Source organism: Aedes aegypti, chromosome 2, assembly GCF_002204515.2.
Source record: "Aedes aegypti strain LVP_AGWG chromosome 2, AaegL5.0 Primary Assembly, whole genome shotgun sequence".
NCBI lineage: Eukaryota > Metazoa > Arthropoda > Insecta > Diptera > Culicidae > Aedes > Aedes aegypti.
The window spans coordinates 330,031,328-330,056,978 of NC_035108.1; the positions used below are offsets into that span (position 1 = coordinate 330,031,328).

Sequence of the window (25,651 nt, forward strand, 5' to 3'; positions counted from 1 at the left end):
GCACTGCGCCACATTCCACCGACTTTGTAAGGCAGCGTGTGGTTACTGTGAGAAATGTTTAGGTTGTACTTTCGAGAAGGGCTCCGACAACAGCAGAAGCAGCCAGCAGTCGTTTCCAAGTTAGTGAAGGTTTTGACTTTTGCTGAATGATGGCCAACAATAACGACGACACGGTGCAGGGCATGATGAGGTGCCTGAGCAGGCGCCTTGTCAGATGTATGTATCTAAGATGACTGTATCGGAGTAAAGTTTTCTTGCGTTGATTTTTCCGGAGAGATGAGATTGGATGGGAAAACGGGGTGCAATTGACTTTTCATCTTTGTTGCACTGTTACTGTAGTTTTTTTTACGTACAGTACGCATCGTACCCTCGCAAACGGCCTATAACGATGAGAAATTGCAAAAAAAATGTTGTACGCAACTCGTTGCAGAAAAATGTGATTTTTACAGCACTCGTCGTAATTATCTAACTTGACGAGCCTTGTTTCTTTCTGCAACTTGTTGCATAATAGTAGTTTACAGTACAAGTTATAGAATCATGATTTTTACAGCACGAGTCGTAAATTTATCCTACGAGGCTTGCCGAGGCCGTTTTATGACAGATTGGCGTAATGAAAAACAGCCTATTACGATGAGAAATTCCAAAAACTACTATTAAACAACTTAACTTGTTCCACCAAGAGATGAAAGTGTTGCCGTTCACAAAATACCGTGATGCATCAATACCCGGACGCTTAAGCAGTGCCACATGTTCTGATACTAATTTCAATGTATTTGAGTTCAATTTTATCAATGTACTACTATAACATGAACCAAACTGACTTTTATCTTGATGAAATTGAATGAATATTGTAATGAATATTGTTATTCGGTTACTTACATTCTTTGGTTTTTGTCGCCCTCTCATTATATGCATCAATCATTATCATACGAGCTATTTCTTCTCTCGAATCTTATTTCACATCCCATAGTTCACTTTTTCTTGCTTTACCATCACTTTCTTCACGTTTGTCTTCACAAATAGTAATTAATTGAAGCAAAATGTAAGTTAAACGCGCAGCGTCCGGATTTCAAATTCATGGTTCACCAATCCGGACATTCATTATTCTCATGAACAATATCCTCTTATACTACATTTCATCACTTTGATATATCTCAATAGTTCCATAAACAGTTAACATTAACTAATGTTCACAACACTTCACAAAAAATGTGATTGAAAAGAATAATCGTATACTCAATCTTGCTCTTCGTTTGCTGGTGGGCTTGAACCACGAAAACTGCACTTTGAAATGACATTGTCAAACTGGCGTATAATTTTGTTTTTATTTGTATTAATTGTCTGCCAATGGTTACTAGATGTAGAATCAGGCAATGTTACAAATGACAAATGTGAATCATTTAAAGCATGTTTCTATTCAAATTCATATATTTATCAGTAAATATCATCAGAGCGTCCGGATATTGGTACCGTCCGGATTTTGATTCATCACGGTATATGAACTTAAGTAATTTATATTATGTTTTAAATGATACACATAAAGAAACTAAATAAATATTTGTCATAGCCTGAAGTAGAATAATTGTTTTTGATTGTGTAAGTTTGATTGATTGAAATGTGAATGTTTTCTTCCATTCAAAGTTCAGAGAAACAAAGCGCGTCAAATCGACCGATTCCATACAGCGTTCCTGCTAAATACCGAACCCAATGTTCAACGGGTAAAGCCATTGTTTTTGCTCCATCATTGGTGACAAAAGGATTTCACATGTCACTGAGCACCAAAATTTTGCAACGAGCTCTGATGCCCAAGCTAGCTTGGGAGCACAACACACCCGGGTTCATCTCACCGTCAGTATTCAAAAGCCAACCCCAACCCCAAATTTGTCCTCATCACCATGGAAGGAGTTCACCCCGACAAATGACATCGCCACACCGGGTTCGTATCCTCCAGTGCCAATTGCGACACGGTTTCCTTTCGCCACATCATGGTCCCATTTTTTACCCGGCACCCACACAGCACTGTTGGGGTTGGGAGAACTTTGAAAAATTAGCCACCATTATTCTCAGAACGGGCAGCAATTGGCGACACAGTTGTTGGTTTGGTACACAGCTACCGAAAAACAAAGCTCCGGATGCGGCCAGCCACCGACTGGTCTCTGATGGTGACGATGCAACGTCAGACGTGTAGTTTTTGGTCATCGCTGTCATCGCTTGAAATGAATGAACGTGAAAATTGAGACCAGAAATCGATAGAGGCATTCATCGGTAACAATTTAACGTGTCTATCAGAAATGCGTTATGCCGCAATTTAAGGCCAAAAAGTATTGTTCTATTGTTAAACTTTGAAGCTGTTTTCCTCCTACATTATGACGGGCTTGTGGTCTAATAGCTATCGCTTCTGCTTTATAAGCAGAAGGTCATGGGCTCAATCCAGGATCTTTACATTTCCTCGTATAATGTAGTTCTTTAATCTATCTATCGCTGGTGTAATCACATTTAATTTCATGAATATTATGGAACCTGAAACCAACAGAAAACCAATTCCTTCGTTTCCAACATTCAATCATTACAGCAAGGCTTTCTTCTCACAACAACAATTCGTCTTTCTTCCCCATATTGGTCTGCAGTCCTACGTCATAAAGGGCGAACACGAAATTATTGCGACACCGAAAATGTCATTCCAATAGTGGTTTCTGCGCTCGTGTACATACACGTTACATGTCACCAACACTACTTCAAGAATGCTGGTTGAAAATATAAACAAAGATCAGCTGTTCCCAGCAAAATCAACGGCAGTATTTTCAACCAGCAAATTTGCGCACGTGTTCGTGACACCACTCTTTGAGAGCTCAATTGTCTTATAGGGGTACCGGGGGCAATATGGACACCCGGGGCAGAATGGACACCCCCTGTTTCATAACATATGCCTACTCTTTATTCGGTTTCTATATTACCAATGTTTCAACCATAATTTAAACATGTTATATCAAAGAAAATATATGATCATTTTCTTGATTTAAATCGATTTTTGGCAAAAAAAAACATATCCACGCTCTATTGATGCCAGAAGCTTATAATTTTAACTATTAGCCAAATAACGTTTAACAAACAAATGACAGCAAATTTACTTGAAATTCGGTTATCGTAGCTTGCATTCTTACCTGTTTGTAATCATTAAATTATTATGATAAAAACAAATTTATAAAAATCTTCTCTCGTTGGGGCAGAATGAACACCGTTCGATGGGGCAGAACTGACACCTTAAAGAGAAACAAACATAACCTCAAGTGCAAAACAAACCAAACTATCGAGTGCGTTATGTATTGTTTTCGGTCACAAGTTTGCCACGGTAATCATGGTGCGGAACTATAAACCGGCCAAAAAGCGACGACAGTGGACTAAAACTGCCTTAGAGGCGGCAGTGAATGCGGTCAAGGTCGAAGGTTCGTCTAAAAAGGCAGCGGCACGAGCGTATGGAATTCCCCGTCCAACATTGATACGATATTTGCAACGGGAGGAGGAGATATTGCAGTTGGGAGCGTTCGGGCCGGTTTTCACTCCAGCTGAGGAACTGGAATTAGTGAACCACATAATCACTATGGAATCAACTTGCTACGGATTAACTGCAAAGGATGTGAGGAGTCTGGCTTATCAGCTCGCGGAAAGAAACCAAAAGGATCATCCATTCAGCAAGAAAACAGAGCTAGCTGGAGCCGATTGGCTACAATCTTTCCGAAAGCGGCACCCTGAACTATCGCTACGAATGTCAGAGGCAACATCCGCTGCTCGAGCGCAGGGGTTCAACCGAGTATCGGTAAATAGTTTTTTTGAAGTGCTAGAAAAAGAGCTGGCTACGGACAAGTTCCCTGCGAGTCGTATTTACAATGTCGACGAAACAGCGGTTGTAACAGTAAGATGAGTATTGAATCAATCCGGAAATCACGTTAATTATTGATTTTTACTTACAGGTACAATCTAAAAGGTCGAAAATCCTTGCACTGAAGGGAAGAAGGCAAGTAGGTTGTATTACGTCAGCTGATCGAGGAATTCTTTCTACGGCATACGTGTGTGTCTCGGCTACTGGAAATTTCCTGCCGCCCATGTTCATTTTCCCTCAAACACAACTAACCGAACAACTGAAGAAAGGGGCACCAGCAGACAGCATTTTTAGCTGTAACAAATCAAGTTGGATGACCATTCCGGATTTAAATATCTGGTTCAACCATTTTCTCGAACACACACGGCCGTCTCCATAAAGCTTTGTGTTGCTGTTGTTGGACGGCCATGCATGGGACGAAGAACTTGACGTTCATTGAAAAAGAACGAAGCAACAACGTAACAGTAATATGCTTCCCGCCTCACTGCAGCCATAAGCTGCAGCCGTTGGATGTGTCTTTTATGGGGCCGCTCAAAATAAACCTGTCCCAGGCGGTTGAGAACTATCTCAAAACCAATCCCGGAAAAGTGGTAACTTTGAACGACATCAGCAGATTGGTTGGAACTGCTTTCTTGAAAACAGCTGTGCCGACCACCGCTATCAACGGCTTCAGAAAAGCTGGCATTGTACCTTTAAATAGGTTCACATTTAACGATGATGACTTTGCTCCTTCTAAAGTCACGGACGTTCCAATGGATGAAGATTCAGATGGCCCATTTTTCGGGATTCGAGGACAGTTTTGAGGAAAGAAGTTCATCTTTCCAGCCGCTTCCGGTAAACATGCAATCGGAAGATCCATCATCTTCTGTCGGTCAAATCTAATCGCCTCAAGATGACACGGTGATGGATTGCCAGAATGCCTGTCCCTCAATTAGTGGACTAACAACTACGCAAACATTCAAAGTTTCGCCAGATGCGATCTACCCTCTACCAAAAACTACTACACGAAAAATCACGCGGAACCGGAAAAGAGGAAAGACAGCCAATATAACAGCAAGTCCATACCGGGATGATCTACGAAAGGATTTGGCTTCAAAGGAAATCAGTGAGCTTCAGAAAGAAAGTGAGAGGAGCTTCCAAAGCAGTTTCCGAAACACCGAAACGAGGACGAGGACGTCCCAAAGGTGTGAAAATAAAAAAGTTAGATCTTCTTCAAGATTCCCTTTGTGATCTTTGCGGTGAAGTTTTCAGTGCTTCTGATGGAGGATTTGGATGGCACAAATGCTCGGATTGCAGTACATGGTTCCACGGTTGCAAGGAAACCCGTTGCCCTTCCTGTCACTGAAAGTTTTGATGTTTATTCGATATCTTGAAATGGAAATTTTCATTTGTTTGATCATTATTACGTTGAAAAAAAAAGAATTGAAATAAATTGAACTAAAATGCCCACATATGAAGCATTTCTTTACGGCTTATCTTTCTCCATTAAAAAGCAAGTTCCTTAAGATAACATTCTGAACGTAAATCAAAAAACACTTATGGTGTCCATATTGCACCATGGGGGTGTCAGCTTTGCCCCGTCACCTTGACGAAGATCAAGGTATATGAGACATTTTCGGTCGCAATTGAAATTAGATTTTTATTATTTTATAATTTTGCTCTATTTGCTAACAACTGCTAAATTAATGCAAAAAAGATGCTAGCTGTTAAAAACTGTAATATTCTCATGTTTTGTATTTTAAAAATGGCAATATCCTTAGGGTGTCCATAATGCCCCGGGTACCCCTAATGTTTAGAATCAAACCAAAATTTTAGGGTGGTTTTATACATATATTTACTTCAAAAATCAAAAGAAAAGTTAATCGATGGAGCTTTGAGTGTAAAATTGAAGGCATTTTCACTTGATGCTCTCCATCAAAATCTTTACAGTGCACAATGACCGATGTCTTCAGAGAAGTTATTCGTAATTGAGTTTTGCATCTTGGAAAGTTGTAGATTTAGTTAATTTCTACAACTTTGCTGAAGACAGCACGCCGTTAACTTCAAAATCTTGTGAGTTACAAGCGAATTTCGAGTTTTTTAAGTGTATTTTCGAAGTGAATTTTCTCAATTTAAAAAAAAATTACGGTCTCACAGTTTTTGCAGCAAGAGTTGCCTATTGTATGGCCTTTCTTATGTCACTAAAAGAAAAAAATGATCGAACCAACTCCATGGGTTATGGGCATCTAAAGATTTCATAGTTTTTCACTTAAATTTGCTTATAACTTCAAAATCATCAGAATTACAAACTTGCGGTGTTCAGCAAAAATGTGTATCCTCTATAACTCTTCTGAAGACCACATTCACGTAAAACTGAAAATAAAAAAGTTAGATCAAAATAACTGAATTTTTGGGTCCACCCTAAGTTAAAACTTCCAAATTCAATTTACTTAGCTCAAATGAAGAGTTAGATCAAAAGTGCCTTCAACAAAGTTGTTCAAAATAACATTTTCTAAAAGTTTGCGGAAGAGCACAGCCACAAATTTCATCAAACAAAAAAGTTTGAGTCAAAATTTTAACCTAAATAAGGGCCACCCTATTCAATTTTTTTCTTAAAAGATGCAAAACTCAATTACGAATAACTTATCTGAAGACATCGAACGTCTAAAATCGTCGAGAACAGAGAAAACCCTTTTTTCCGGATAAATTGTCGATTTGGTCCATTGTGCAGTGTCATCCGGTACCAGTTTCTCAGTTTTTTTTTTTTTCATTTCCTTAACATGTCCTTCTCGTTTTTGATTGTCTTCTTACTCTTCCGAAGTTCCCGCTTCATTATTACCCAGTACTGCTCCACCGGGCGCAGCTCCGGACAGTTTGGCGGATTCATGTCCTTTGGAACAAAATGGACAGTATTGACCTCATACCTCTCCAGGACACTTTTAGAATAGTGGCATGATGCCAAATCTGGCCAAAATTGCGTCGCTTCATCGTGCTGCTGCAAGAACGGCAAAAGGCGCTTCTCGAAGTACTCAGATTTGTAGATCTCGCCATTTACAGTGCCATTTGTCACGAAAGGCTCACTCCTCAGTCCGCAAGAGCAGATGGCCTGCCAAATGAGATGTTTGGAGGCGAACTTCGGCATTTTCTTCTTCTTAAATTTGTCGTCCACATCGAACTTGCTCTTGCCGGTGAAAAACTCTAACCCCGGAACTTGCTTAAAATCAGCTTTTATATTCGTTTCGTAGTCCATCACACAGCAGCCATATTTTGTCAGCATCTTCTCGTAGAGCTTCCGTATTCTGTACCTTGTATATATGTAGTCCAGCTCTCTTCTTTGCATTCTGGACGCAGCTCTGCGACTTGCCGATCTTTTTAGCCAAATCACGGCTTGGGACGTTGGGATTTGCTTTAATCATCCGCTTCACCTTTCCCTCCGTCGCTCCGTCTTTTTGTTCTCCGGTCCCGGTTTTCTTCCAGCTCCTTTGCCGTGGTTCAACGTCAACCGCTCCTGGAACCGCTTCAACACTCTGGAGACGGTTGAATGGTAAATGTTCAACATTTTTCCCAATTGTCGGTGCGACAGGTCAGGAAATTCCAGGTGTTTGGAAAGAGTTTGATCGCTGATGCTGTGTAAGGCTAGCGAGATTTTTCTACCTGTGCGATTACTTAAGTGTTAACAAGATCGCATATGATTCTTGGCTTTTCGGACGATATCAATCTTAATTGAATTGATCGTAGGGGAAATGGATTTAAATTGATCGCAGGGCAAAAGATTAATAGTACCAAAACAAAGACCATGGTTGGATGTAAAGGCAGAGGGTGGTTTAGTGGTCTATAAATATAAATATAAATTTGAGGATGACTATGGGATTTGCTCCAAACATTCTATCCAGAATTTTTCAGTGGTTTCCTCTAGTTATTTTGCATTGGATTTTTTCCAGGGATCCATGGGTTATACTAGGGATTCCACCAAAATTTCTTCGTGGGATTTTTCCAGGAATTTTATCAAAAATTCTTCTAGAAATCATCCACAGATTCATTCAGAAACTACTCCGGGGAAAATCTTGCACGCATAGCTTCAGGAATTCATCCAGGCATTCTTCCAGAGTTTGCATAAAAAATAACTCTGGATTTCCTCGGCTGATTCCTTCAAAGACCAATCCAAAAAAACGTCCAAGCGTTTTCTACAGGGTTTACAACCAGGCTGCCTTCAAGAGTTTCTAATGAAATTTATTCAAAGATTCCTTCAGATTTTTTTTATTAGGAGTTTTCTCCAAGGATTGCATCACCCGAGTAACACACATGATATAATTCAGCATTTTTGACTGATATATGACTAGATCTGGTCATATATAAGTTAATAATGCTCAATTATAACATGTGTGTTGCTTAGGCAAGAATTACTCCAGAATTACATCATGATTTCTTCCAGAAACTTCTCCTCAAGAAATTCATCATTAAAAATTATCCCTAGGAATTCAACCAGGACTTTTTCCATGGCTTCCAATTGAGATTCCCTCAAAAATTCTCCAGGTTTTCCTACAGTAATTTTTTGAATGCTTCTTCCAAGCATTTCACCGAAAAAAATCATCCAGAGAATTATTTGAGAAATCGTCCAACGATAACTTCAGGAATTCCTAAACATATTCTTCCCGTTTTTTCCTGTGATTCTACCAGGAATTTCTCTAGAAATTCCCAAAGAGTTTACTCTAGGAATCTCTTGCAAAAAATTATTTCAAAAATTAAATCTAAATATTCACTAGGAGCCCTTCAAGTGATTCTGCAAGTAATTGCTCTGAGTATTATTTAACAGATTTCTTCAACGATTATTCTTCCAGGGATTCCTACACGATTTTCTCTAGATATTCCTTCAGATGTTCCTACAAAAACACTTAGACTTAGATTTATTCCAGGAATTATTACAGTGATTCTACTCAAAATTTCTCCAAGGATTCATTAAGGAATTCCTCCAAGGATTCCCAACTTTCCTCAACGGGATTTTCCCAGGAATTCCTTTTGATATTCTGCTTGCATATTTAAGGAGTTTTGTCCTGTTTATCTTCCGGAGATTCTTGCATTGAGTTTTTTCTAGGAATCCACCTAGAATTACCATAGAAAATGTTCGAGGAACTTCTTCAGCGATTGCTTTAGAAAATCTTCCCGGGATATATTTAGGAATATATCCAGGGAATTCTCTGCGAATTTCTCCATCGATTTCTTTGGTGATTCCTCCAAGGATTTCTTCAAAAAAACTGCTCCATGGATTTACCATATATTCTTCCAAAAAATTCTCCAGTTATTATCAGTGGAATTTCAGGAGCTCTTGTTTCTCTTGCAAAAAACTAGCGGTTTTCATGAAAAAATTCTTCTTTGATTTTTTTTTTGGATAACTGCCGGAAAAAAAACACGAAAAGGCAGCGTCCATTTATTACATAATGCTTAAATTTTCAATTTTCGACGCTCAATATATTCTTAGAATGGTCAAACTACTGGAGATTTTTTTCTGATGGAACTTCTGGCGAAAATATGATAAAACTCTTGTGGAATTCCCAGTGTTAACCTTGGAATTCACCTGGAGGAACCCTTGTAGGTTTTCGTGATGTAAATTCTGGAGAGTTACCTTGGAGAATTTCAGATGAAATCCATTGAGAAATTGAGCAATCTCTGTAACAATTTCGGTGTTGAAAACCGTATAAGAAATTTCTGGTAAAAACCTTGGAGGAATTCCCTATAACCCTCAAAAATTGTTGGAGATATCCTGGGATGAATTCCTTAAGGATCAAATAATTCCTTGAGGAATTTCGGGAAGCATCCCTTGATTAATAGCGAGAGAAATCTCTTCAGGAGATCGGGAATAAATCCTTAAAGAAACTTTGGAAGGACTCCGTTGAAGAGTTCCTGGAGGAATCTCTATATGATTCCCCTAGCGAAACCCCCGGAAGAAAATCTGGTAGAACCCTTTAATAAATTCCAAGAAAAATCTATAATAAATAGCCTGATGGAACCCAGAATAACCCAAAAGGAAATCCGAAAGGAAGCTTTGGGAGAATTCCTGATAGAATCCCTGACAGAAGTTCTGATGGAATCTCAGGAGTATTTTTTATTGAAAACTTAGAAGAACTTCTGAGGGAATTTCAAATTGGATTTCAATCCCTAGAGAAAATCTGATTGAATCCTTGGAAGAACTTCTGATGTAATCCCTGGAGGAATGTAATCCCTTGACGCAATCATTACAGAAAGTCTTCATAGAATTTCTGTAGGAATTCTAAGTAGAATCACCGAAGAAACTCCTGATGGAAACTTTGGAGGAACTTTCGATAAAAACTCTAGAAGCACTCTTAATGGAATCCCTGGAGGAATTCCTGCTGTAATCCCTAGAAGAATTTCTGATCTTATTTCTGGAAGAACTCACAAATGATTCTCTGAAAGAATTCCAGGTGAAATCTTAGAAGATACTCTTGATGGAATTCCTGGAGGAACTCCTGGTGGAATCTTTGAAGTAATTCCTAAAGATATTCTTGAAAAAACTTACATTGGAATTATTGGAGGAACTCCTGATGAAATATCTTGATGAACTCCTACTGGAATCCTTTTAGGAACTCCTGATGGAGGAGTTTGTGATAACATTCCTGATGAAACTCCTGACAGAACCCCTAGATGAACTTCTTATGATATTCGTAGAAGAAATATTGATGGAATTCCTCGAGGAACTCCTGATATAATACCTAATAGGTTCTCTTGAGGAAGCCCAGTTGAAATCTCAGAAGGAATTCTTAATGGAATCCCTGGAGGAACTCCTAATGAAATCCTTACGAGAACTCTGGCCAAAGCTCTAAAGAAACCCAATAGGACCTCCTGATGGAATCTTTAGAGGAATTCCTAAACATATTCTTGAAAGATCTCCTGATGGGATCATTGGAAGAACTCCTGATGAAATCCCTAGATGAACTCCTGATGGAAACCCTTGAGGAATTTGTGATAAGATTCGTGATGGAAGTCCAGATAAAATCCCTAGAGGAATTCCTTATGATATTTTTAGAAGATATATTGATGCAATTCCTCGGGAAATGCCTGATATAATCTCTGAAAGAACTTCTTATAGAATCTTTGGAGGAATTCCAGGTGGAATCTCTGGAAGAACTCTTGGTGAAATCCCGGGAGGAACTCCTGATGGAAGCCCAAAAGATACTCCTGGTAGAATTCCTAGAGAAACTCTCGATGGAATCCTTATAGAAATTCCTAAAGATATTGTTGAAGAAACTTCAGATGAAATCATTGGAGGAACTCATGATGAAATCCTTTGAAGAACTCCTGAAACAATCCTTAGAGGAACTCCTTATGCTATCCCCAGAAAAGATCCTGATAGATTTTATCCAGGAACTCCTCCTCTCTGGAGGAACTCCTGATAGGATTTTGGAGGAATTCCAGGTTGAGTCTCTGAAGGAAGTCTTGATGCAATTCCTGGAGAAGCTCCTGTTGAAATCCCCAGAAGAACTCTTTCGGAAGCTCTAAACTTCTGATAGAATTCCTGGAGGAACTTCTCATGACCTTGGAGGAATTTCTAAAGATATTCTTGAAGGAACTTCTGAGATAATCATTGGAGAAACTCCTGGAAATATCCCTAGATGAACTCCTGATAAATCCTCTTGATAAAATTTCTGATAGAATCCCTGGAATCTATGAAGGAACTCCTGATGGAATTCATGTAGAAATTTCTGATGGAACCCCTGGAGGAACTCCTGTTACAAACCTTTGTGGAATTCATAATTGAATCTTTAGAAGTACTCCTGATGGGATCCTTGAACGAAGTTGTGTTTAGTTGCCTAGAATAATTTCTGATCGCTAGAGGAACTACTGATAGAACCCTTGGAGGAAACTTTGATGGAGTTCCTGGTGGAATCCTCGCAATAACTTCTGTTGGAAACTTTTGAAGTTCTCCTGATGGAACATCTGGAATAACTTATTGAGGAATCCCTAGACTGAAAAAAATGTGGGATATCGCTAGTGGAATATATAGAATCAACTCAAGAGCGCATATTTGCTAGACAATCACGGCGATGACGCTTCGTAAATTTAAGTATTTTGACATGCCACCCATCTGCAACGGCATTTCATGGGACGTCGAAGCTTTAAGTCGGCATGCTGAAGTCGATGTTCGTGTAACAGGAAAGGAATGTGAGCTTGATGTTAACTGACAACCCATGTTTGCTACTTCAGCAATGCAAGATTAGCTGCACCTATCCAAGGATCAGATGGCTGCAGGAATCCTCCATTGGGTAAAAATCAACCAAACTTTGCACACTTTCTCATTAATGTGTATTGTTTACATGCTGTCAAACTCTAAGTCGTGTTTTTCGATTCAACGAAAATGGAGGTGAACCAACGCGAGTGTTTCTGACGATGGCGTACTGTACGTCGACTGGAAAGTTGAGATAGTGTCTTATTTGTGCATACAAATTTTATAGTCACAGCCTCAAATGCAACAATAAATAGATGATGGTTGTGATAGTTATATTGCTTGCATTTATCTAAGGTAAAGGTGTTGATAAGCCTTCATTAAAATCACCCTGCTGTTGTCCAACGAAGAGCTGCTCATACAGTCTCTGAGTATTGAACAGGACGCACGACAGTATTTTGTTCGCCAAAATCAGGTAACTTTAATCTCTTAAAGGTAACTTTAATCTCTTCTTAGACTCCAGGCTTTTCGTTTTTGTAAAATGGTAGTATAAGATCATTCAGCCAACCGGTGAGCATTACTCGTGTTTCCAACACTTTCAGAAGTACTGAATGGACCAATATTGCCTTCTCAGCCACTGCTTGCATCTCCTAGCAGATTTTTCCCGTATGTCACTCTTTAACACTCTTCATCAATCTAATAATTTCGTCTTCGTAATAAACCCATTGAAATTTTTAATAATCATCGAAAGTAGCAGTTTATTTTCTTCTTCTTCTTTTGACCACTTGTTTTTTCGAACATTTGAAGTGCCTCTCTCTTACATGACAAAAAATATTGTTTTTCAGTGGTAGATACTTTAAACGAATACTATGGTATAAAATAACACTAAAATTCGAAAGTCCTGCATAATGATCTTTTGCATAATCGTGCACTTAGGAGATGAACCAGTTGAGTGTTGAATTTTCTCAAAGGTAATAATTTTACCACCTCCGTTTTCGTTACTATATCTCTAAGTAAAAAGCAATGAATTCGTCATTCCTGCAAAACAGTTTTTCTCATCTCTTTCCCCGCCCAATCAAACGGAAATTTCTAGAGCGTTGTATATTTTACTTGTCCCATTTAATCTCCCCATCACGTTGAATGAGAATCTACTGCGACTGCGGAACATAAAGGATATCGTCAACAATAAGCAGCGCCAAGGCTGGCAGCAAAAGCTGAAAATGAAAAGCCTTTCATGCTGCCTTTGCTGCTCGAAGAAAACCTGGCCCACATTTCCACATGCAGCCTAGCCTGATTTACTCATCCGAGCGTGACACCAATTTCTTCGCACCACATAAATTTCTCTAAACGGACGACTCTCTACGTGCACTCATTTTCACTTGAGTCCCTGCTTTGGGGACGACACGATACACGGTGTGATACCGTCCCGATCGGTTGATTGGGACAGATTTTGTTAGTTGGGAAGTTTTCTAACAAAATATCTTGTGATTTTGATTTGTTTGTAGTTAATATAAAAAATGCAATAAACTTTCCTGTACATTAGAGACAAATGAAACAAAATATTTTATTGTTTAAAAAACTATAATTCTCACAGTTTCAAATTAAGCAAATTCATAAATTTAGTCATCGTAACTTTATTCTAATTAGGATATTCTTAAAATAACAACTTGTTAAACAGTTTCTATCACATTTATAACAATTTATGTAATCATTTTTCAAATTGAAATAAATTTTAAATAACCATTGTTAATATACCTGATTTTGTTTTCCATGTACCGTTTTGATTCATATTACTGACAGCTTTTTATTCCGGACACTCTACTTTGTATGGGAAACATTTCACACGAAATGTTTCAATTTTTGCCGTTCGAAAGTTCTTACTTTCGAGGCTCGTTTTAGTTAATATTATCCATAGATACCTTTGAAAATTTATAACGCTAAACTGCCTTAGATGCCTCTTTAGTGGTTTGCCCATTTCAATTGATGGTTTGGCTTTTCTATTTATGACTTTCATGAGCTGTCCGGAAAACGAATCGAAGTGTCCGTATTATGAGGCAAAAGTAAGGAAGTGTCCGGAATAAGAATCATGAAATGTCTACACATTTCTATTTATTTAAAATTATTCATGTAGTGGAATCCAAATCTTCACCCACCATTCGAAAGTTTATTGGTTTGAAGGCTTGATTACGCGGAGGAATCATGCAGAATTATTTATTTGATACGTTTTCTGATGAGTTATACTTCACTGAGGCCTTAAGTGTCCGTAATATGAATCAAAACGGTATTATATTTTTATACCAAGTCAAATTCTTACAAAAATAATACAAAATTTAATATATGTAACAATTGTTGGTATAACAGTGATACAATTCTGTTGCAACCCACCAATCGGGCAACTTCCACTCATAGATTCTGTTTGACTTCTTTTTCCACGGCCAGCTATCCCTTTCATTTCTACTCCATTTAGAATGCACTATAGGGTACATATTTTCTCATCTTCTTACCTTAGTGCCTTTCATCCTTTCGAGAAGTGTTACATTTGCTTCAGACTCCGGTTGAAAAGCTTTTTCCCCGAAGAGGCGGGAGTGCGGTATTATCCTCGAACACGTCATACATTAATCGGGCGAAGGAAAAGGATTCTATTTTTTTGCTGCTGGACCTGTGAGTCGAGCTTGTTAGGCGAAAAGTTTTCTCGTTTCTCCATGGCATGATTTCCACCCTGGTGCCAGCAAATGAAGCAGCAAAATTGAAACGTTCAACGTGTCTTGGAGAAAATTGTGGCTTTGTCGCATCACCTCTTGGAAGCTCCTGCCTGCTGTTTAAGGGTGTGAATTAGCATTTTTCTCGCCCATACGACACGATGGTGGGAGGAAACTTGTTAAATGTGGAATTACTTAGGTATGCTAAATTGTGGGTTGTTGAAGTTTGAAATAAGTGGAGAAATTAAGTCAATCATAGTAGTGAAGTGTGGTAAAGGAATCGCATGTGAAACCCCACTAATAAAATTGTAATTATTTTATGTTTCTATATTGAAACCAAACAAGATTTTTTTGTAAGCTAATGACGACGAGCTGTTTAATGTTTTAACAGTTAACAACAAACATACAGCAGTTATTTTTAAACTAAGATTTAACCTGAATTTGAAACTTTTCTGTTTTTAAAATGATTTCCTGGATGGAGCATGTTGTTCATAGGCGTATAAAACATCAATTTTTTTGTCATTTAAAACCATTTTTTTTAAACTTTGGGTGTTTTTGTTGAAACACAGCTTTGTAAATAAACCACACAGAACAGCAAGCTAAATTGCTTCAAAATGATTTGTAATGTCAAAAAAAAAGTGTCATTGGTGACTTTAATACCATATATTAATCTGTATCACCTGTATCTTTTCAGATTCTTCCTACCACTGGGAACCACCAGCAAAAACCTATCATCATCAGGTGAGATTGAATCGAATTTGCACTCGTCAAACGTTCTATTCGTGCGCCAAACAAGCAAAATCAACTGTCTAGTTCTAGTGCTCTTCGTTTTCTCAATTTCCTCCAATTGACGAAGGCCATTATCAAATCAATTTTCGCTGATTGAAGCACTGCCTGTCTGTTGCCTGAGAGGATTCGCTCGCATCCGTCAGTCGTCAATCACTGGATACAATACGGTTGCAATTCCCGATTGCAATAGCATCGTCAATTAGGGATATGCACTCGAGGCTGTACCCAAGTTTTCAGAAGTTTTGCATGCATTTTTCTCCTGCAAAAAAACTAATGTTTAAAAATTTTCTATGAAAAAATTAAAATTTCTAAAAAATTTGATTGATTTAATTACCTTATATTTGCAAAAAGTTTTATCAAGTTGCCGTTTCAATTAGAGTAAATCATCCTACATCGCATACAATTGTGGAATTTTCCATCTAGAATTTTGCAATCTATAACGCAACTGTACATGAACGCATTTTTCGTATTTTTCGGCTCATCGAACGGCCCGGAACGAAACGAATATCGGTGCACATTCCTTCATGGCCGTCGAACGATGAACTTCAATTATGAGTAGGGGTTTCAGTGCACGGAATCAACCGGCTATTGCAGTAAAGTTGAAGCTTTGATGTGCAATGTAAGCTGAAAAATCATCGAACCGAGCGAGGGTTTGTTCATAGGGATTTAGCTTTTCGAGTGAGGAGCTTTGAGTGATGGATTATTTTGTTGATTGGAAGGTTTTTTGGTGATCAGTTGGAAATTTGAAACATTTTTTACGTTTCAATATGTTGTTGAAACTATTGGAGTATGGGTAACGAGTTGAGAGTTGCCTTCAGAGCTTAATACAGCCAGCTAAACACAATAGCAAGGCAATGCTTTTAAAGCGCAAACTGCGCAGACGTTTTTAACAAAATCATGCCGAGGGCCGTAAGAGTTGTCTCTGTTTTCAAGCATATCTGATATCAAAATGAGTTGCTGCTCTCATTTTCCCAAAATGGTTGGCCTCTCGTATGCCAGTTAGCAAAATAATATGTGAAAAAGCCCATTTTTTGATAAACCTAAGGTATTTCTTTTCCTTGGAACACATAGCAAGCTTAGTTGTATCGTATAGAGGAGGAATGTAGCTTACATTTGATGGTAAAATAAATTTTCGGGGCCATTCATCTTGATTTTTTTTTATGAAAGCCGTTTGTCCACCATAAGCGCACCGCTCGTTTTGAATTCTGAAATCATCACCAGAAAGCTGAGAAAAAAAACTGAGATTGATATTTTACAAAAACTAGGTGAACTATGGTTTTTACCCTATGACAATAAGAAGTTGAACAAACTGAATTGGAACAGTTAAGATAAGATCAAAATGAAAGCATCTGATTGTTGTTTTTTTTCTTTTTTGGTCTTATAATTCCACATGATGAGCGCTAAGATGGTTGAAAAATCATTCAAGCATTCAAAACAAGATGGCGTCGAACTCCAACATGGGCGTCAGATTTTAAACCTTCTTCAGAAATTTCTCTACATGCTTCTCCTTGAAATTATTCAGCTATATTTTCAAGGATTCAATCCTATTATTTAAGAATTTATCCCATTCCTTCCTCCATGGCATCCTCCAGGAATTCCTTTAATTATGTCTATAAGGCTTCTTCCAGATATTCATCTAGGAATTTCCATAGGAATCCGCCAGAAAATCCTCCAGGGATTATTTCAGAAATTCCACAAGAAATTTATTCAGAAATCATTCAGGGCTTCCACAAACGTGTCTCAAAGGGTTCTTCCATAATTTTTGCTGGACTTCTCCCAGGGAGTCCTTCGGACTTTTCCAAAGGAATTTCTACAGGGATTTCTTTGGAAATTTCTCCTGAAAATCCATAACTATTTTTTTTTTTCATTTATTTTACCACTTTTTTATAATCTTAACCTAGGGTTGCATACATTTTTGTATTATTGTTTAATACAATCACAATGTCTGTTAAGCTCACTTGCTATTTCCTGTTTTGTCATTCTTAACAAATGTTAAGACAATTGTCAAAATGTTTCTTAAACAATATTCTGTTATTCCATCTACTTTCTCTTATGTGCTTTTTGAAACAAAACAGATTACTGGTTTTCAAGTTAATCATATTGTAAGCTATTACTTCTGATACTAACCAAAGTGCACTTTTTGCTTTGACGTTTTTGTCACTGATTGCCTTATAAAATATATCTTCTGGTGTTTTAATCTTCTGATTCAATTTAGATTTCAATATAGTTGTAACCCAGTGCCAAACTGGTTTTGAATGTTCACATTGTTTTATTCTATGTATCTGGCTTTTTACAGATTTCACAGAGATTATTATAAACTTGGGAAAAATTGTGTTTGTACATTTTAACCTTATTTGGATACGCATCATTGAAAACTTCAAACAAAATAGATTGTGCAAAGCTAGAAACATACGATTTCGCTATATTATCCCATATTATTTCCCAAGGGAGACTTGGGTGTTTCTGCACAACTTTAACTTCAAATTTCTTTTTTGCTAGCAAGTAGTTGTAAATTTGCTTATTCGTTATCAAATAGTCCAATGGAAGTATGGACTGAGCAAGATTGAACATTTTTTTGTATTATTCGTAACGTTTTTGAAACTATTTTTCAATATAGGATGATTTCTTTTCTTTTCATTTTTATCAAACTCCAAGTCACTTCTGATTACTATTGTGATGTCGTCAGCAAATGCTTTGATTTTGATGAAGTGATTATCAATTAAAATACCTTTCAATTCAGCATAAATTTGCCTGATCAACGCCTCTATGTACATCACAAACAGCACCATCGAGAGCGGACATCCTTGCCTCACTGATCTGCCAATTTTGATGAAACTAGTAAGACTTCCATTAACCAACACCTGGGAGGCTGCCTCAGAGTACAATCTTTGTATCGCATAAATTATTTCTTGTGGTAATCCAAATTTTCCTAAAATTTCCCACAAACGATCATGGTCGATTACATCAAATGCCTTTTCCAAATCCAGACTTAATAAAGCGAATTTCATTGTTTTCGATTGTTGAGCTTTCAAAATCAGTGTTCGTACAACATCTAAATTATCTACACAAGACATTCCAGGAATTACCGCTGATTGACCTTCATCTATTACTTCTTCGATGCATTCCGAAATGCGATTAGCAATTAATTTCGTGAATAGCTTGTAATCCGTATTTAACATACTAATCGGCCTGAAATCTTTCAAATCCCTCGACTTTCCCCTTTTTCGGTATTAACGTTACAATTCCATTTGAAAAACTTTCCATCGGCACAATTGTGTTGTCCAGAAACCCATTAAACAGTTTGAGCAGGTCCTCCTTCAGCAAATCCATATGAACCAAATAAAATTCATAAGTGATTCCATCCGGTCCTGGTGATTTCTTCTTCTTAGCATTGCTGATCGTGTTGAATAGCTCTTCTTCCATAATTGGACTTTTTAGTTTGTCCCTCGCATTTGCACTAAATGACTTTTTTATGTAATTCAATGCAGCGCACTCCGTTCGATTTGACGACTTTCTTTCGAATAACGTTCTGTAATGTTCACTTACCATTTTTTTTACTTCATATCTGTTGGTTACCAACCCACTTTCTCCTCTAAGCGTAATTGTTGAAGAATTCACTTTCCTTTTAAGCATTTTCGCTGCATGATACACTCCAAATTTCTCACTTTCCAGGAGGGTCGAAGGATGCAATCTGTTAGCATAACTTTTCATTCTGCTGATTTCGATGTCCAAAATTCGCGATTTAACAATACTCATTTCATCAGACACATTTTCACCGCTTCTCTGCTTCTGCCACAAATCACTTAATTTTTGCCTCCAACAATCTTTCTTCCGTCTGATAGCATCATTCAATTCAAATGATTTTCGGTTATAAAACTGTTTAATTTTTCGTTTCACGTCAAAGGACCACCACTCACTAAATCTATCAGAATATTTTCTTCTCTTCTTTAGTTCTCTGTACTCGTTTCGAAACTCTTCTTGAACACAAGCATCACTCAACAAATAGTCATTAATCTTCCAGTAACCACTTTTACCGTTCACGTCGGATTGCTGATAGGGTGAGATTTTGTAATCTACCATAACCGCATGGTGATCTGAGAACACGACTGGCACTGTAACATAGCTTCTCACTTCCGAAATAAAGCTTTTGGACACATAAACACGATCAAGCCTTGAGGCAGATTCTCCGCGGAAGAACGTAAAATCTCTTATTGCACTTTTAAGCACAACCGCAACATCTTGAATCTCAAGCAGATCTACGGCAGACTTCAACCCACTTGAAAAATTGTACATTTTTCCATTGCAATCCTTAGCATCAAGGACACAATTGAAGTCCCCCGCTAGGATATTGACTTTGATTCCCGGCTTATTGAAATGCACAGCTATCGTATCCAAAAACAACACATCTCTTTCAGTCTTGTAATGTGCACCGCAATGCCCATATACATTCACGAGGTTTAAACCGTCTACCGAAATCGACATAAGTCTTCCTTCCGGATCCATGAGTAAGTGGAAATGTTCCAACGTTTTACGAATCAGAATGGCCGTTCCTTTATTAGTAACACCAATATTCACGAACGCTACATGGCTTTGAATAAACGAAAAGTCTTCAAACTGGACTTCTTGTAAAAATACTATATCCACGTCATTCTTCACTAAAAACTCTTTTAGAAGCATTTTTTTCACTTGAACCGTAATCGCGTTGATATTAATCGTCACAATTTTTCTCACGTAATTCATCACTCACTCTCTTTATTAATAGCACCAACACTAGAAAATGTACCGTTCACTGACGAAAACGGACGTAAGACTGTCATAAGATTTGCTTATGGAATTACGACACAAGAAAAATCTTTGAAATTCATAAGACCATCGTATGATTTTCGGCAGATGTTGTTTCCATAACGCACCTTGTAGGAATTTCGTAAGATGATCTTATGAACCAGCATTGACATGATAACAAAATCCATAGATAGTCTTATGAATTATCGTTCTATTCCATTCTTGGTTTCATAAGACTATCTTGTGTAATTTGAGCTTTAGATTATAAATTTCAATATATGAATTATACTAATCCGCGTTGGAAAATAGGTTAACCAACTTGCGAAAATCAAATTTTCATCCATTTTGGCACGCCGCAATTCGATTAAAGCACTTTATTGTAAGCATAAAAATCGAGTTGCGATATACGACAAAGTGGATGAAAATTCGATTTTCTCGAGTTGGCTCTCCTATTTTTTACAAGAAGCAGTATATCATAGCCGCGAAAAAATATTGAGAAAAGTTGTGAAGAACGCTTCAATTGGTGCAGGTTTTACGTTAGGGGCGGTCAATGAATTACGAAGGGATTGATTGATGAGGGGGGTTTCGGATTTCTTACGCGTCATACAAATTGTCTTCAATTTTCATACAACAATCTTGCTGCTCGGATCTAATTTCACAATCTGTTCAAAATAAAGTATTAATAACAGCGAATTTGATGACAAATAGAAAATATTTACCCTTTGATGCATTTGAAACGCAATTAGCCAGCGGAAAATCAGCAAACACGTGTCAATTTCGGAAGCCATATTGAATTTCTTATAGTACCGAGAAAATTTGCCTCTCGTGGTTTTTCACAATGATGAGCAATGGAATTCATAAGCGTTCTTATGACATTGACAATTGATAGTTATGAAAACATTATACTAGTCGTATAAATCTCAATATCGTCGTATGAAATACACAAGTGTCGTATGAACCAACAAAAAAAATAAAAAAAACGCGTTCATTAGTGTGATCTTATGAAAATCATGCGAGATTTTTGCCTCAGTGTTGGCCAATGGATCAACACGTGATTCGAACCTAACCTCACTTCAACACATCAACTATTTGCTTGCGCTACGCTTGTTAGCTGTTTCCAACGACCCATTCGAAATGGTTTCGAGTGGCGTCATCACTTTTTTCGCCGAGCGAGTAGATCTTCGGTTCCCCTCTACCTTTGTGAAACCCGGATGAACTTCTTCGTCAGTATCCCCGGATGATCCTCCAGCTGAATGTTGTCGTTTTACCGCGGCTTTCCCCGCACCATCCTCCGTTTCCATTATTTCCTCCAAATGACCTTGTTCTTTCGGTGACCTTGACAATGGGCTTTTGTTCCGATCTGAAACAAGAGTCACCATTTTGGGCACAATGATTTCTTTAGATTTGTTCTGCTTTTTGCAGAAGAAACACTTCTATTTCAAACCTTCGTAAAAGATCCGCCCCTTACGGTTGAGGAAGTACAAGGACGCTGGAATAACCTTCTTGATATCCACGTACGCTCCTCGTACGCCGGTAAACATATTCAAACCGAGATCTGATGGGAATTTTTCTCTGACCATTCGTTTTACAACTCCGTACCTACCAAGTACCGCTGTGATTTCGGAATCCGGAACCTCCGGGGGCAAATCGAAGATTCGCACATATCTTTTACAGCATCCTGCAATGGTCGTTTTGACCTCCACTTTTTCTCCATTCGAATAACGGAAAACACAGATTTCAGGAATTTTAGCCTGCGCCTCTTTCATCGCTTCGAGCGATTTGAATTTCACACAAACCCATTTTTCTTCCGACAATTTGTAACCGGTTTCCATTGAATCAAGATCTGCATCAAGATTTTTCACAAATCTTGCTACTTCCACCAGCGTCGGCGCCGGCGCATCCGGTGGGAACCGAAAAGCTAGTGTGTTTTTCACAAGCCCGTCTTCCATGATTAGAACGGATAGAAAGCACAAACCGACAGCCACGTGATCGGGCAACGATAATTGAGGTTATAGACAATGCGATCACAGAGAGTATTAACACGTCCTCGCACCATGAAGTCTGATTGTCAACTGCTATTTCATGGATTCTTCCATTAGTTTTTCCAGAAATTACTTCATAGATTTCTTCCAAAAATGCTCTAGGGTTTGCTTAAGGGAACGCTCAAAAATAGCTTGAAATCATTTCTCTAGAATTCTTTATTTCTAGAATTCAACATGTTGAGTGCTATCAAGGTGAAAACTCATTCTACTACTCAAAACCAAGATGGCGTCAAAATCCAAGATGGCCGCCAGATTTTTTCACTCAAATTAATACTCCTATTCTTCATCTGTCTCAAATAATACACCAACGATTGAAAACTTGTTTCTTTGTTGTACAAAAAATGATGTTTGTATTGATTGCACTCGCCATATACGTCAAAATCGTATAACATGATTTAGAAAATCGTTCATTTGATAGGGTAAATACCATTGCTCACCTAGTTTCTGTAGCCTATCTTACGCAATTTTTCCTCAGCTTTCTGATGGTGATTTCAGAATTTAAAACTAGCGGTGCTAATGGTGAAAAATCGATTTTTCTAACAAAATTCAAGATGGCGGCCAAATTCAAAATGGCCGCCAAAATTTTTTCAAGTTTAAATGAAAGCTATATCCTTTCTCTATACGATGCCACTAAGTTTGTTATGTGTTCCAAGCGAAATATGAGACATATCCCGTGAAGAAATACCCAAGATTTATCAAAAAAATGGGCTTTTTCGCAAACTGTTCAGCTAGCTGGCGTTCGAGGGGTCCACCAATTTGAGAAAACAGAAAGGACCACCCTTAAGTTTTATCGAAAACTAGCGATCAGTGACATAAAATTGGAATACTAACGATGGGTGCCGATGGCGGCCTGGTTTCAGCGAGAATTGCTCAACTGTGGAAGTGTCCATAAGAACACTAAGCTGAGAAGCAGGCTCTGTCCAAGTGGGAACGTTAATGCCTATAAGAAGAAGTATTGAGAAATCTCTGGTGGAATTTAAAGAATTCATTGTGGAATTCTATGTGGAATATCTGAAAAAAATATGTTAACTTCTGGAAATGTCACTGAGACCATTTCTGGCAGAATCCGTGTAGGATTTTGTGGAGTTATCCCTGGTCAATTTATTGGAAGAATTATGAAAGCAATTGCTGAAGGAAGCCCGGGATGATTTTATGTATAGGATTTCATTTAGAAATCCAAGGAAAAATCCCTAGAGGAGGTACTGGAGAAATTTGTAGTGGATAATCTGGAATAATTTCTTTAGGCATTCCTAGCAACATCGCAAAATTCAAAAACAAATTTTATTGGCTTCGGAAATACCCTAAGTAAAATGTTAAGATGCAAGTGGCGTAAGGAACTACAGGGTTATTTTCTCAATGCATTTGGCGCTTTAGGGTTTTTATCGAGCGAATTGTCTGAAATCCAGCTCCCTACATATTTTTAATCATCAAATACAGGTGTTCGATGATGAGCCACAATAATCGCGAGTCAAATTATTCAAGCTTGTTCAAGAGTCACTATTTGTTTAAAATCCTATGTTTTTTCTCTGGTGCATTGCATTTACGCAACAATAGTAATCCTTCGAATTTAACCCCTGTAAATGTTCTCATAACTTCCTTAAAAATGAGAAAAAGTCCATGGTTGTAACATAAAGTCGAATAGAGCAAAAACTTAAAAAATAAAGGAAACATTTTGCACTGCAAATGTAAATGTTGAAAATGCAACTAATTCCATCAGGTTTTCAATAGACTGACCTAGAAAAAAAACCACAAAGACTACCATTTGGAATGGATGAACGCAAATGCTTCACATGGCTTCCTATTTAAAGGCAATAACAAGTTCTTCTTCCCAGTACAAACAATTCAATTTACTAACTCGCAAAACATGCTTTGATGTAGGAATGCTATCGATTTTTTCTTGTTTCTTCGTTCATTCGAGAAATTGTTGCCGTTCTACGATGAGAATGGGCGTTCCGTTGTTGAGTACCATCGTCAAAGTTGTTTGATGTAATGAAATTTTCCGCATAGAACCTAATTTCCCTAATGTTGATTGTTGATGGTAGGCCCCATTGGCATCGAGCTGTCGAAAACGGAAACTTTCAAGGCCTAAAGAATCATCTCAACACAACTTGCTGCCCCTTATCGGCCTAAAGCTTGGTTCTTCTTAAGTGTTTCATTACTCTTAACAACTAGCTCGGGCGTTGAAATTGGAATACCGATGTGGACCTTTCACCAAGAAACCTGTACCATCAGGTAAATGCCCCGAAACTGCAGCATCATTATGAAAATTGTTATTGCCGATCCCATTCCATCACGAGTCTCTCGTGTCGTCACCGTTTCTGAGGGCAAAATGTCGGAGAAGAAAAATTTTCGCTCACCGGGCAAAACTTTTCAGCGTGCAAATTAAACGTGTCTAAAGTGATAAAAACTTTTCGGATTAGCATCGCTCCGGCAAGGCAGCCCAGCGTCCGGAGAAGAAAGTGGAAAGTTTTTCGGCCATCCCTCCTTTCCCCACCGCAACACTACTGTCAATGAATCTCACCTTGGCTGTTAATGATTTTACGGCACCGAACCAAGGACCGTTGTTGAATGAATCGGATGGAATCAACTTCCTGCCCTCGGCGTTCAATGAATTTTTATTAGGCCTCATACCCGGAGCCGTATTTCAGGACATGGGCGTAGCTAGGATTATATTCATTAATTTCTCAACAAATGACAGTTTTTGACATTCCAAACTTCTACATCAAATATACATAAATAGTTGGTGGCGGTTCCATTAAATGGTGATTAAGTCATTGTCAGTTAGATGATCTTCATGAAGACATATACTAGAAATTCCTGCATTATAAAAAAAGCGCAAATATAACGCTTATTACATAACAAGGAATTACTTTATGAGTTTTTCCAGGAATTTTAGCCAAGATTCGTCCATAAACTACTGCACGGAATTCTTTGGGAATTTACTATTTATTTTACCTACGAAGTTCACTATTTACTTTTTCCGGAATTTCTCAACTAATTCCAAAAATTTGTCAAGAATTTATTCATCCTTGAATACTTTCAGGAGTTATTTTAAATTCTCTTTCAAAATTCATCCAGCTCTTATCATGAGATATCCTGAGAGTATTCTTAGACTGATGAATACTGATAATGTTCTTGTAAGATTCTATAAAAAGACACTCCATTTCGTCGAATTGTGACGAAGATTTAAAAAAGAGTAATGTCTGGTCTTTTGTATCTGTTGCATGCTCTTGTGGAGAAATCAAGGTCAACCGCAGTGCAGGAGTGAAAACATATTCGTGTTCAGTCTAGAATAATTTACCAACTG

The 25,651-nt window shown here is 37.9% G+C and overlaps 1 long non-coding RNA gene across 1 annotated transcript in view; it reads left to right on the forward strand.

Moving 5' to 3' along the window:
• LOC110676782 overlaps positions 1–25,651 on the forward strand; it is a 262,844-nt gene that overhangs the window by 56,046 nt on the left and 181,147 nt on the right. The window contains exon 2 of the long non-coding RNA XR_002500718.1: positions 15,426–15,472. This is a non-coding gene — a long non-coding RNA (uncharacterized LOC110676782). The remainder of the gene's footprint in view (positions 1–15,425; positions 15,473–25,651) is intronic.